At 40.2% G+C, this 13173-nt stretch overlaps 1 long non-coding RNA gene across 1 annotated transcript in view; it reads right to left on the bottom strand.

Moving 5' to 3' along the window:
- Nucleotides 1–1332: 1332 nt before the first annotated feature.
- The window catches only part of LOC143990235 (uncharacterized), a 43709-nt gene continuing 31868 nt past the window's right edge, over nt 1333–13173 (bottom strand). The window contains exons 3-4 of the long non-coding RNA XR_013277234.1: nt 9234–9424; nt 1333–2572 (exon numbers count right to left, since the gene is read on the bottom strand). This is a non-coding gene — a long non-coding RNA (uncharacterized LOC143990235). The remainder of the gene's footprint in view (nt 2573–9233; nt 9425–13173) is intronic.

Here is a 13173-nt window from a genome sequence, read left to right as displayed (position 1 = left end):
TGCACAAAAGTTATAGCATCTACAAAATAGGGGATATATTTATGGCGTTTTATTATATATATACATTTTTTTTACTATTAATGGCGATGATCAGTGATTTTTAGTGGGACTGCGACATTGCGGAGGACAGATTGGACACTTTTGACACTTTTTTGGGACCACTGACATTTATACAGTGATCACTACTAAAAATAGCCACTGATTACTGTATAAATGTCACTGACAGTGAAGGGGTTAACACTAGGGGAGATCAAGGGGTTAAGTGTTCCCTAGGGAGGTGTTTCTAGCTGTGGGGGGAGTGTAGTGACTGGGGAGGAGAGAGATCGCTGTTCCTAATCACTAGCAAATCTGTCTCTCCTCCCCTGACAGAACAGAGATCTGTCTGTTTACATTGACAGATCCCTGTTCTGTCTCTCTCGGAAGTGATCACGGATGGCCAGCGGACATCGAGGCCGCCTGCCACGCGCATCAGCTCCAATGTCACGCGGTACCCCCTAGAGCTCTTAAAGCAGCCGATGTACAATGACGGCAATTCGCCCAGGAGAGCCAAGCTGCCGCAGTGCAACTGCGATGGCTGGTTTTAAAGTGTTTAAAGTGTATTGTAGGGTTTCTAGGGCCATTCACTCATGATTCCTGTGGCTGTTGGAAAAAGATTCTAGAGATACCTGCTTTACTATAAAACATTGTTTGACCGGCTTATTTAATAATAAGAAGTCAATAATTCCAGTGAGAAAGCACTTTAAAAGGATATGAAGGAGAAGTACATGTACAGTGTTAAAGAGTTCGGCATGGATTTTAATCACAGTTGAAAACTGTGTTACACATTTAAAGTGTAGATTTTTGGATACTGTTTATGCACTTTATTTGGGCACAGTATAATATTGAACTTGCATTTTTTGCACATTTACATTGGAATTAGCATATTTTTTTTGCACATTTACTGTATATCGAGTGGAGCATTTTGTATTTGAATATTTTGGTTTGCATATATTGGAGCATCTTATTTCTGTAGTTTTTTGGAGGTATTTAGGAAACGTCAGTTGGGTTGCCATAACATTGATGTATTGATTTTATTTGAGTAGTTTTTGTGTGATGGACATCAGCGCAGGTTTGTTTGAATTATACATTTCACTAATGATGTCACTAGATGTTGTCACTAGAACAAGTGTTGATGTGAATATACTACATATCTGCTGCTGCTGCTATGAGAGACTATGCCCCTAATGCTGTTGCTGCTGAGTGTCAAGGCTTCTGTTTATGTCTACTGCTGTTCCAGTTTCCTGTTGTTTCAGAGCTGCTGTTCCAGTATCCTGTTGTTCCAGTATCCTGTTGTTCCAGTATTCTGCTGTTCCAGTATCCTTTTGTTTTGGTATGCACCTGGTCCAGTATCAGGTTGATGTCTGAGAGATGAAATATTCTGTGGATCCCTACAAAGGTGCGGGCTAAAGAGGTAGACCTAAGGCTTGATGGGTTACCTTTCAGTTGACTCCATTTAGGAACTGCAGTTTTATTCATGGTCATAATCATCAGAGTGTGAGAACAGTCTTCCAAGAGTAAACAGCGTTTGGGAGGACTATACCAGAATTCTCTGGAGTGTTCTGGGGCCTGAAGCCACTAATATGTGTTTATTGGCAATTTTTTGCTAAAGAGTTGCCACTGTCTTCTGATTTTGCAAAGAGATTACTACTTGCAATGTCTCCTAGTAGATTATAAATTAGAACAATTTGAACAATATTTCCTTGTAAACACTTTTGTTGTAGAAAATAATATTTTGGTTACAAACATCTTTATTATTTTTATTGTTGTTCATATAGCTTACAGGATAAAAGCGGATGTGATTTCCTGAATTGATAAATTGACCTGTGTATCAATGCCATGGTGCATTGCCACGGGTCTTGTTAGGTAAGTTGTAGTTGGTTGTCTATTTACAAGCTTGTAGCTTTTTTGCTGTCAGAATGGTGGCGCCTTTCCGCACTTTAAGATGAAAAGTTCCAGCTTATTTCAAGCAAGAGAATCTACATCTGCAAAAAATTAAATTACCCATGTAAATGTTATCAACATTCAGAAGAACATTAGTCTAAGTATAATCACATTTTGCTTCCCCTTGGTCTGAATGTAACAAGCAAAAAAGACTGTGTTTATTAAATCAAAGTTAGTGGAATAAATGATTTAGTAGCCAGGTTGTATTGTATATACTATGTGTAGCTATATGAGATAAGGTATATAACAGGATCTCATATCGTAATTCTCTTTATGCAAACTATAAACTCAGGGTATCCTTTCTCTTCTTCTCCTTTCCTCATCTTTTTCCCTTTTATCTTTCCTTTTTATCTTTCACTTGTCCTTACCTTACCTTACTCCTACCTCCTACCTGGGGGCCGCAATCTAGTTCCAGCTTGCTGTAAGTCCATCTCCGCCATCAGGGGCTCTGGTGAAGAAGCAGGCTGGAGCTTGGACTCCATGCCCTGGATAACCCCAAGTTGGCAATCTACAAGGGCTCACTACCATTGAAACCTGACAGTAACTTGTCTTTGTCCTCCAATTCTTCTCTGTCTTCTTCGTATTTTGCTTCCTATGTACAAAGAAACAAAATACAACATCAGGGAAGACTGAAGGACGAAGGACAAATACACAGAATGAGGGGAAGATCCAAATGGTGATATATCTAAACAGAGAAAGACTGAAATTATATATCTAAAATCCAGTGTGTTATCTGATTATCTGGTTTTATGGCCAAGAAGGATATTTTTTTCCCCCTTTTGGGACATAATTGGGAAAATTGTCTACATAGGTTTTCTTTGCCTTTGGATTTTCAGACAAGTTACAAGGAAGCCAGACCTCATGGAGCCCCAGACATCCACACGGAGTGGCTGATGTGGACGTTTCTGTGGTTAAGTTAAATAAAATCTTAGTATATGCCGTTAAGTGAATTTCTTGTGTTTACCTGATCAAGGAGCACAATTAATGTGAAGGATGAGGAAGAGAAGAAGCAGACAGAAAGTTTGGAGGGCATTTGGATTAAAGGAGCATTGGCAGAATAGGAAGATATACTGCTTACCTCCTTCTTATTACTAATGTAGCGGTACACGCCATAGGGGCCACTGGTTCTTCCCTAACAGTACAAAGGTTCTAATAACATAGTCTAGGTGATGTATTTTTTAGATGTATTGCTTGAAGAAACTTTACCAGAAAAGGGGTTAGGGCATGGGTTACTCCAAAACTATTAGCACATAGCAATTAGTGGCTAATAATTTCCTTAAATAATTTTGAGTTTTGGAGGGCCTAATACAAATGATCATAAAATTGGAGGTAAATAGGCCTTACAGCTGCAGATGATGAAGCAAATTTCTGAACAATCTCCAGTCTATTGACTGTCATTGACATATACCGCTGCCAGTAGGAGCCAGCTTGATGAATGCCTGTGTTTTAGTGGGTAATTATAGTGGCCAAACATATAGCAATTTTCAGAGGAATAAAGGGAAAAAAAAAGAGGTGAGGGCAAATGTAAAACAGACTTTAGACATGTGGATATCTTCCGTAGAGCAAGGTGTTTATTAAGGGTTTTTTCGCCATTAGTTAGACGGATACATAAGGTAGATATCTTCTTGACAGAACACCTGAGCCATCTACACTTGATGCTGACACACAGTACTTTGATCTCTTCCTTTGTTCCTTAGGTTGGAAAATGTTCCAGTGCAATAAAAAAGAGAAGAGGAAGGAACCACAGTATTATGCCAATGTGGTGCCACATCAAGTATCAAACAAAAAAGAGAAGAATACACCCTAAGGTGGACTTTAAAGGCACACTAAATTTATAGATAATTAAAGAGTATTCAAAGTATTATAGTACAAAAATTAATTTATTCAATGTTACACATAATAGCTAAAATATGGAATGCATAAACATTTCATAACATTGTCACCATGTTTTGACAAGACATATATGAAGTCCTCTTGCACCCAATGCGTTTCAGAGTACAGTTTCCTCCTTCTTCAGGGTTGTATGAAGAGGGAAATTGTATCTATAACATAGCTGAAAAACAATCAATATTTTATAGTGCATGGTCACAATAGGAAAACACTTGTAAGGATAATTGGTAAATACACTTACATGTGGTGACAGAATGAGTGTAACATTCCATTAGGTTACATTTAAAAACAGAACAGGTATAGGTATATATATCAGTAAGAGCTGGAGCTGCTGGTTCTCTACTTCTATAGCATAAACATCAAAAGGAAGCTTCTTAGGGCTATATGGAGTCACCCACAGAGCCGAAAAATCGTTCCCCCCCTATACCCCACGGGGGGGGGGGGGCAGAAGGATTCACTGAGGAAAAATGTAGAGACATCCTGCAACAAAGGCATAAATAATTCTAGAATATAGTATTGATCATGGACAGAGGTATAATGCTGTAATTATTTGTATATTGATCCCTATAATTTTGTTAAATATTGTCTTTTACCTGAATATTGCTGATAGCACTCAACCAAAATTCTATTTTAAAGACGGTGAAATTGACTAAGAAAAAAATACATAAAATGTTGACAGAAAGTCAATGAATTGTTTTACTAAGGTTGAGGGTAATGTAACAGCAGTGAAATATTGAAAGGTATCATAAAAATACAGAGTAATGTATTTTTTATTTTATAGTTTAGTACGATATCTAGAGTAGCTAGTATTTCACTAGATTACTGTATTACAAATATATGTATAAAAGTCAATGAATTGTTTGACTCAAGTTAAGGGTAATGTAACAGCAGTGAAACATTGTAGAGTATCACAAAGATTGCAAAATAATGTATTTAATATTTTATGGTTTATTACGATGTCTAAATGTAACTAATATTTCAACATATTGTTTTGTTAAAGATAAATTTATAAAATAATACTGCAACTATGAATAATCATAAATGGTTATATAGGTTAATTATAGATAATGGGTATCACATACTGTTAACCCATAACTAAGTGAAAGTTATATGAATCAGACAGAATTTCAGGGGGAGGAGCAATTTTGGGCTATAATATGCTGCTTCATTAGCTCCAAAGCAAAAATTGTGAAGTTGCAGTGAAATTCAAAAGAATAAAGCTTAATCAGATTTGTAATTTACCTTAGACCAGAGCATTGAAAGCAAAACGACAGCATGTCCTGACATCCAACAAGCTACTGATGGCTCCAAGGTGCACTGGTAGCTATATACCCCTCTCTCTTCAATCAGCTGGCGCAACAAATTGCAACGGCTGATGAGCTTGGAGAGAGGGAGAAGAGACAGGAATATCTGTGATGGGCCCCTGGGCAGGGCACGCGCAACCCCGTCCCTGATGCACATGCATCAATGCAAGCACGCCGGAACAACGTCACACGCACATCGCCCACGGAAACAGCAGCTTCACGAGTAGCAAGATGGAGGCCAGACAGGATATAATACGTCTGCAGCCTCCCAGCACCACATCAGATTGTGAAATCTAGGTGGCCCCATGTGTCAGGCGGTCCTAGTGGCCTAACCATGGGGCAAAGAAGGAATGAACAAGGAGCCGGACACTAAGGGGAACAGGGGAAAAGAAAAAGGCCGCTGTAAGCACCTATATGGCATCAAAAACATGTGCATGATGCAATAATATAAAACATTCACGTTTAGAGAGCTTTAGTGCAGACAGCATATATACATGAATGCACAGCATACAGAACTTTTACACAGCAGGTGATATATTATTGAAACAAGTTATACATAACAAAGTGTACTGTATATATACTGTAGATACAAATGCATGTACATACATAAGAGAGAGATTGAAAAGGAGAAAAAAGGGAAGCATAGTAGTTCCAGATTATTGTTAATTATTTGATGGTTCATTACATTTATTAAAAGATCAATAAAGTTTATCAATACTCTATGGATACAGATTGGAAATTGTGTTTATTTTTCCATTCTTCCTAATAAGTAATGGTTTAAAACAGATGGCCTCATTTAACCCTCGGGATTGTGTAGCTTTCAACTGATGGATCCATCGTAGCTCCATTTGGAGGACGGTTTTATTTCAATCGCCTCCTCTGGAGCTAGGGTGTATGCGATCTAGAATTAGAAATTTCACGTTTGGAAATAGCCGCCATTAGTTAGACAGATACATAAGGTAGATATCTTCTTGACAGAACACCTGAGCCATCTTCACTTGATGCTGACATATAGTACTTTGATCTCTTCCTTTGTTTCTTAGGTTGGAAAATGTTCCAGTGCAATAAAAAACAATTCTAAAGTGGATGGAGGCTCTCAATATTGCTGCCTAGGTGATCACAAACTGTCTGATTCCTCTGTGTGAATTTTAAAATTAGGAGAATTGCTTGTATTTAATCACCTGCTTAGGACCACCTTAACGCTTCCCCCTTTTCCTCATTGCAACCCACATAGCTATGTACTTACCTTCTGCCCCATTCCAGACATCCTCACTGTGTGGCTCTGCCTGATGGTGCACAGCCTTCGCATGAAAAAAAATCCCATTTGGACCCTACATCATAGTTTTATTTATTCATATGGCTAGTCCATATATTTACAGCAGCCTCAGCCAGCCAGATAAGTATGGACCAGCCATATGAATAAACAAAGAAGGCCATGGTGCTGTAAGTGCAGGGCCCAGAAAGGATTGTTTTGTCATAGGATGCCATTGGGCAGGACACATCATCACAGTGAAGATCTCTAGAGTGGGGCTGAAGTATTTAGCTTATACTGAAAGGTGGAGGGTGGGCTTTATAAGACAACTCGCCTAATCATGACAGTGTGCAATTCATTAGCTAGTGTAGATAATATTAAACAGTGGTGAATTATTGACTAAAAATAGCATCTGTATACCAGGTTGTATTATTTGACTTACTTGAAGATGGGTTTTAAATCTTCGTGCACACTACTAATTTATTTTCGTTCAACCCAGCGGGTTGAACAAAAAACTGACTGCTCAGGTTCGGAACTGGTGTACTCAGGTCAGCAGACCTTTTTTCGATTAGGAGCCTTCGACAAAAGCCGGCTGCACAGCCGGCTTCTGTCGGACTGGCTGCCATACACACGGTCCGAATGTCGGCTGGGTTCTATTGAACCGGCCGATGCCGGCCACCATCTGGCCCGTGTGTACTAGACAGAAAGGTGTGTTTGAAATGTCGATGAATGCCAAACAGCACACAAATGAGAATTCCAAAGAAAGAGAAAAGTAAATGAGATATTATAAAGGTGAAAGTGTGAAAAAGTTTACTACAAATCGAATGTATGGTAAAACAGGTCGTCATTCATATCCACTGTATAATGGGCTGTTTGTCAGTTCTGCTATTTAAATTAACAGACAGCCTTTTTTTTCATTTAGCTTCTGCAATTAATATGTTAATCATTACTAGGGAAAATTTCCAAGCTTAGCTCTGTGAAGCTTACAGAAAAGTCTTCATAATTATATACATTTCTTGTTGTGTTTTCTGGTGTAAACTGTCTTAACTTTGCTTATTTTGTCTGGTAAATGTAAAACTTTGAAAATACCTATTTGGCTGCTCTGCAACTGAGCTATTTCTCCCCAGTTTTCTTCAGTTCTGTCAATAAATCAAGGCTATTTTTCTTACAAAGACTTTTCAACACAGTACATTGCCTTCAGCAAAAGCCTAATTATAGCTACACCTTCGATTTGCTCTTGCACAGCATAAGAGCAGCCAAACTAACACCATACAAACAATGTTTTTTTTTTTTATAAAGCTTTTCAAATAAAAGATACATGTGCTCAAAAACTCTGTAGCTAAAATAGTTATTTTTGTAGCAATAACAGGATTATCTGATGAAATGGTTATTAGGTAAAACAATTTAAAAAAGCATAGGCCAAACATGGAAACCTTAATTGGGAAAAACGTGAAACTATTATAGTCCTTCATATTGACCTCTTTCCGACTGTGTAACGCATATATGCGGCATCAAGAAAGGTAGGTTTTTACTCCCAGCTGCTGCACATATGTGTCTGCGGTGGCAAGAGGTTATGTGCTGAGAGTGCCATCACTGTGCGCTCCCAGCAGACCGACTGACCAACAACTATCAGTCAAAGCTTTTGATTGGGAGCCAGCGGGACAAGCTTCTGGTGACATGGCTGCTGTAAGAGTCAGTCACACCTGTCACATGATACAAAAGGCCACTTAAAGGGCCACCGGGAGGAGTCAACTTACACTGTTGCCTTGCGGTAATGTGTTCACCCCAGGATGCCCTCTGGGCCCTTAAAGTGAATCTGTGCCCAGACTATGTACTCTAAAATATTTACATATTCTGAACAAGCAGTAAAAGCACTTTAAAGTCCTCATTTACCTCTGTAGCTATAGGCATTGTGACGTACACTGCACACATCATTTTATTGATTCATGTATGCGAACCAGCTACTCCTATGTTCCATACCTTATTAGTTGGTGTTAGCACAGTAATACTTTGACATACTGTCCATCTGCATACAGTGACTGGTCACAGAAGGATTGCAAGTACTTCTTGTGGAATATACCTCACTACACATAGCCAATCAAAGGTGCGAGGGGAATGGTTCAGCAGGTCTTGCTACCTCAGGTTCAGCTAACATGGGGGGGGGGTTACATCCATCCAGAAGTATAGCTAGGCCTCCCTAGCAACTTATGGTGCACCCATCTTCTCCTGTTTATGGAGGAGTTCTCAGCCACAGAGTCTCAGAGTCTTATTTTATTTGACTTACAACACTTTTAGGAGCTACAAACTACAAAGGCTGCCTCATCCTGTCCCTCAGAGTCCATCTCTGATTTTCCCAGATTGCTTTTGTGCTCCCTGAGGAGGAGTAAGAGAGTGTTGCCCCATCTGTTTCACCCAATCTTCTGACATCTCTCCCAAGCTTAAATTATATCCTTAATGATGCAATGTGCACTTGCCTTGCCTTATTGGCATGGCCAAAGTTCACCAGCCTAAGTTCAATAAAGATGCCCAGTCTGCCAAAACCTTCCCTGTACACTTACTCCTAAAGCCTGTGTTGCATGGTGACTGGCCTGATTCTCAAAAACAAAAAAAATGCATCCCTCCAAAGCATTTTGCATAACAAAACCTCATTATTGAGAAGACATTCCTAAGTTGTGTACCCTCACAATAAAACTTAAAGGGTAACTCCACTTTCGTGGGGAATAAAAAATAGCAAATAAAGAAAAAATTGTGTAGCACATATAATTGCGATACTAATCATATTGTAATTGAATGTTATTTAAAATTACCTTTTCTTTTCAATCTGCAGCCGCTGTAATTTTTGTATGAATGTAAAGCAATATGGCTACATGGAGTTGTTCTGTACATAGAATGTGTACTGATTGACCATTCCCCAGAAACATCATTTTCTGCTTGTGCGATTGGCTCACCAATTTTCCCATAAGTCTGCCTAAGATACAAGTCAGATTTCAGGCATCCCCTGCATTAAAAATTACATTTTTGGAAAGATACTTTCAATAGGAGCATGTCTAAAGGGATGCAGGCCCAGGAACTTTCCTCATTAGTGCTTTCCAGCTGCACACCTGACCGTTAATTATGAAACCACTCCCATTAGAAACATTTAGAACAGAAGCACAGACAAACACACTTGGATTTCTTCAGAATAACAAAAGGTAGAAATCTGCAACAGAGCTTGTTATAATCCTTGCAATGTACATAGATCACCCAGAAGTACAACGAACAGTAAAACTTTTTAACGTTTTGGATAGAGTGGATAGGGATTAGAATGCTTGTCAGTTTTTATTGCTGTCTATGCCTTTATTACGGAGATTTACTCTCTTTCTATTTGTGCTGTTTACCATTATCACTGAAAGTGAACGTAAAAGAAAATCCCAAATTTTGTCCCCAGAAAAGTAATAAAGGGGGATATTCTAACAAATGGGGCACTAAAAGGGGGTCCCCAAGGAATTCCCTTTATTTGCAGGGATTTCCTCTGACTTCCTGTTTAGCTATGACCTCTTGGACAGCTACCCAGATAAAGGAACCCATCGTTTCTGCAAGTAAGCCTTTGTTTACTGAGGTGCAGAACAGATCCTTTCCTTTCTTGGGGTCCATTTTCCAACTCCAAACCCACCAAGTCCTGGAACAAGCTCTCCTCTCAATGAGGAGGCTTCCAACTTGTCAGCCTACGAGACACCTTTTGGTCTTTTACTCCCAGGACATCTCAGACACTTGGTTTCAGAACATTATAAGGACAACAAACTAGAGTTTTAGAATCTGCCTTCACCTCGCATCATGCTGTAAACATTCCTGGAATGAGCTCTTAAAGTACCGGGTGCTGTAGCAACCGCCAGCTGGATACTGGAACATGCACGATAATGTAGATATTCGCCAGCACACCAAGGATCTTCAATTTCATCCAAAGGTTTTTTTATTAACCACTTAAGGACCATCCCATGTACATTTACTTTGGCAGGGAAGCCTACAAAATCACATACCTGTACGTGATTCTCATGCACGGCTCTGGGGTGCCCGGAGCCGCCCTCCTGCTGCTATTGGACACAGCGGAAGCCAATCAGCAGGTCTAGTGGCTGCAATGGCCGCTGCCCTACTGCGATTGCTCACCAGAGAGATAGAATGATGGTCTGCCTGTGTAAACAAGGCAGACTGCCGTTCCGTCAGACAGGAAGAGAGACATCTGTGATTCCTGCTAATCAGTATCACAGATGTCTTTCTTCCTCGATCAAATACCACCAAAAGAAAGCTCTATTTGTGGGGAAAAAAGCTCAATTTTATTTGGGTGCAGCGTCGCACGACCGTGCAATCGCAGTGCAGTATCGCAAAAAATGGTCTGATCATGAAGGGGGCAAAATCTTCCAGAGCTGAAGTGGTTAAAGAAAGATCACATCACAAAACAGTGTAGTGCAATGTTTCAGAGCCACGCACGACCCCCTCACATGCCTAACGAAGGGGTCGTGTGTGGCTCCAAAACATTGCACTACACTCTTTTGTGATGTAATCTTTCCTTACTAAAAAAAAACGTTTGGATGTATTTGAAGATCCTTCCTTGGTGTGCTGCGAATAGCTACATTATTAATAATAGCACGGGCTGGTATCTCCAATCTGGCAGGAGGTGCTTTATAAAGGGATTGTCTGTCCCCCAAACATTGTACACTTTTCTCCTCCTGTTTGTCAGGGGGTGTCTGGCTTTCTCTACAACTGTTTTCTAAGCATGGATAAATGTTATCATTTGAAGGAATTGACTTGGTCTTGATCCTGGTTGGGACTGGCAATGATGTGGCAAGGTTTAGTTATGTTTATTCATGTGCATATGGCAAATTCATTGTGTAACCATTTGTTTGGTACAGCAAAGTTATATCCTTTATTTAGGGTGGATATTTAATATACCCTTATTTTGTGCAAAATCCTGGTATACTCCTGTAGATCTTCCCTGACCCTATACCTGTTCACTTATATGTCTACACTGTACTCAGATTTCTGTAGCTACTCTGCCCTGGATTACTGTCATCAAGTCCCTTTACTCCAGGAGTTCCCAACCCCCTATGATAAGGCCAGCAGTCCTCTGCTACCCGTGACACTGAGTTAGTAGAACCCTCTTTAGTTTTCAACTTGTCCATAGCATTGACCGTTTCTTTTTGGATTAATATTTTCCACAACATATGCCAATGAGACCTTAAAGAGGCCCTGTCATTAAAAAAGTCAGGTAAAAGCATGGAATTAGTAATTTAAATGCTTACTTGTGGCCATTTTCCTTTCCATAAATGTGTTTCATTCACTAGCAATGTGCCTTTGAACATGCCAGTAATTTTGTCTTCTCCAGAAAAAGTAAATTGCCTAAAACAGTGTTTCTCAACCTTTTTTCAGTCAAGGCACCCTTTAAAAATGATGGACAGTCTCGAGGCAACCATATTCTAAAATGTAGAAACTATTCTAATAGTTTTGCATAACACAGCAACATCCACACAAATAGGACACCAACATTATAGGCGATGTATTCTTCCAAAGCAAATACACTTTTGCAAACTGGTACTGACTCTTCTTTTTTTTTAAATCAAATAAGTTTTTATTGCAAAACACATATGGTACAAACCAAACATAGGAGTAAAGTAAAGTCGTACAGCAGCATTGGTTTTTACATTCAAAGGTATACAGGAAACACAAAGTACAAATAGGCTCGGTTTGTAAACGGCTGAGACATGGAAAATGTCAATGAGACAAAAAAAAAAAAAGTAAGAAAAAGGAACCAAAAATAAAAACAAAAGTAACATTCTCTCATAGACCACACCGCACCAGGAGGCAACCACATAAGTACCATACTCATGCACTGCGGCCAGCATCCCTCCACCCAGTCCTACTAGTGTCTCCCTGCACCCCTTACAAATACCGGGTGAGGGAGAGACATAGAATTAGCCCCTTACCGGGAGCACATGTGTTTATATACCTCCATGCACATGTCCTTGGACCTTCAGTCAACCCTGTAAAAGTCTGTCCTGTATAAGTTGGTGGGGAGCTAGTCCCGGAACCTCGAGCCATCCCCCCCACATGGCGTTAAATTTGTGCGGTGCATTTCTGTGTTGGTATGTTATCTTTTCCCTGATCAGCATCTGGTTCACCTGTTCCGTCCATTGCTGCCTGGTGGGAACCCTGTGTGTTATCCACAATCGCGCTATTAATTTCCTGGCTACGTATAGCAGCCTAATAATGGCCGTATGAACCGAGGGCGTCAATGATTCTTCATCCAGGGCCCCCAACAGGCAGACCAACGGACACCGCGGAATACCAACAGAGAACACAGAAGATATAGTGTCAAGGATTCCATCCCAATACCGTTTGAGTTTCGGGCACCCCCAGAACATATGCATGAGATCCCCATGGTCCCGCATACATTTAGGGCAAAGGGGAGACTCCCTAACACCCCAACTGTGCAGTTTAACTGGTGTCCTATAAGTCCTATGTAGTAAGTATAGATGGGAGAGCCTATGGGAGGCCGACACCGACACCAACGGAGCGGAGGATAAGCAAAGGCTCCAGGTCTCCGCGTCCAAGGGCCCCAGGTCCGCCTCCCACTTCTGCCGACACGGAAGACGTGCCGGGTCCTGCACTGCGTCAAGAAGCATAGCATATCCCCTAGAAATCATACCTTTACGTTCAGTCTGCATGAATATCCCCTGTACCACAGGATGGTCTGTTAGGGAAAGCTGCATACTG

This window comes from Lithobates pipiens, unplaced genomic scaffold, assembly GCF_037356315.1.
Source record: "Lithobates pipiens isolate NorthernLeopardFrog02 unplaced genomic scaffold, aLitPip1_a1.2 Scaffold_18, whole genome shotgun sequence".
Taxonomy (NCBI): domain Eukaryota; kingdom Metazoa; phylum Chordata; class Amphibia; order Anura; family Ranidae; genus Lithobates; species Lithobates pipiens.
The sequence above is the reverse complement of the archived record's forward strand: the minus strand, read 5'-3'. Positions and strand labels throughout refer to the sequence as shown.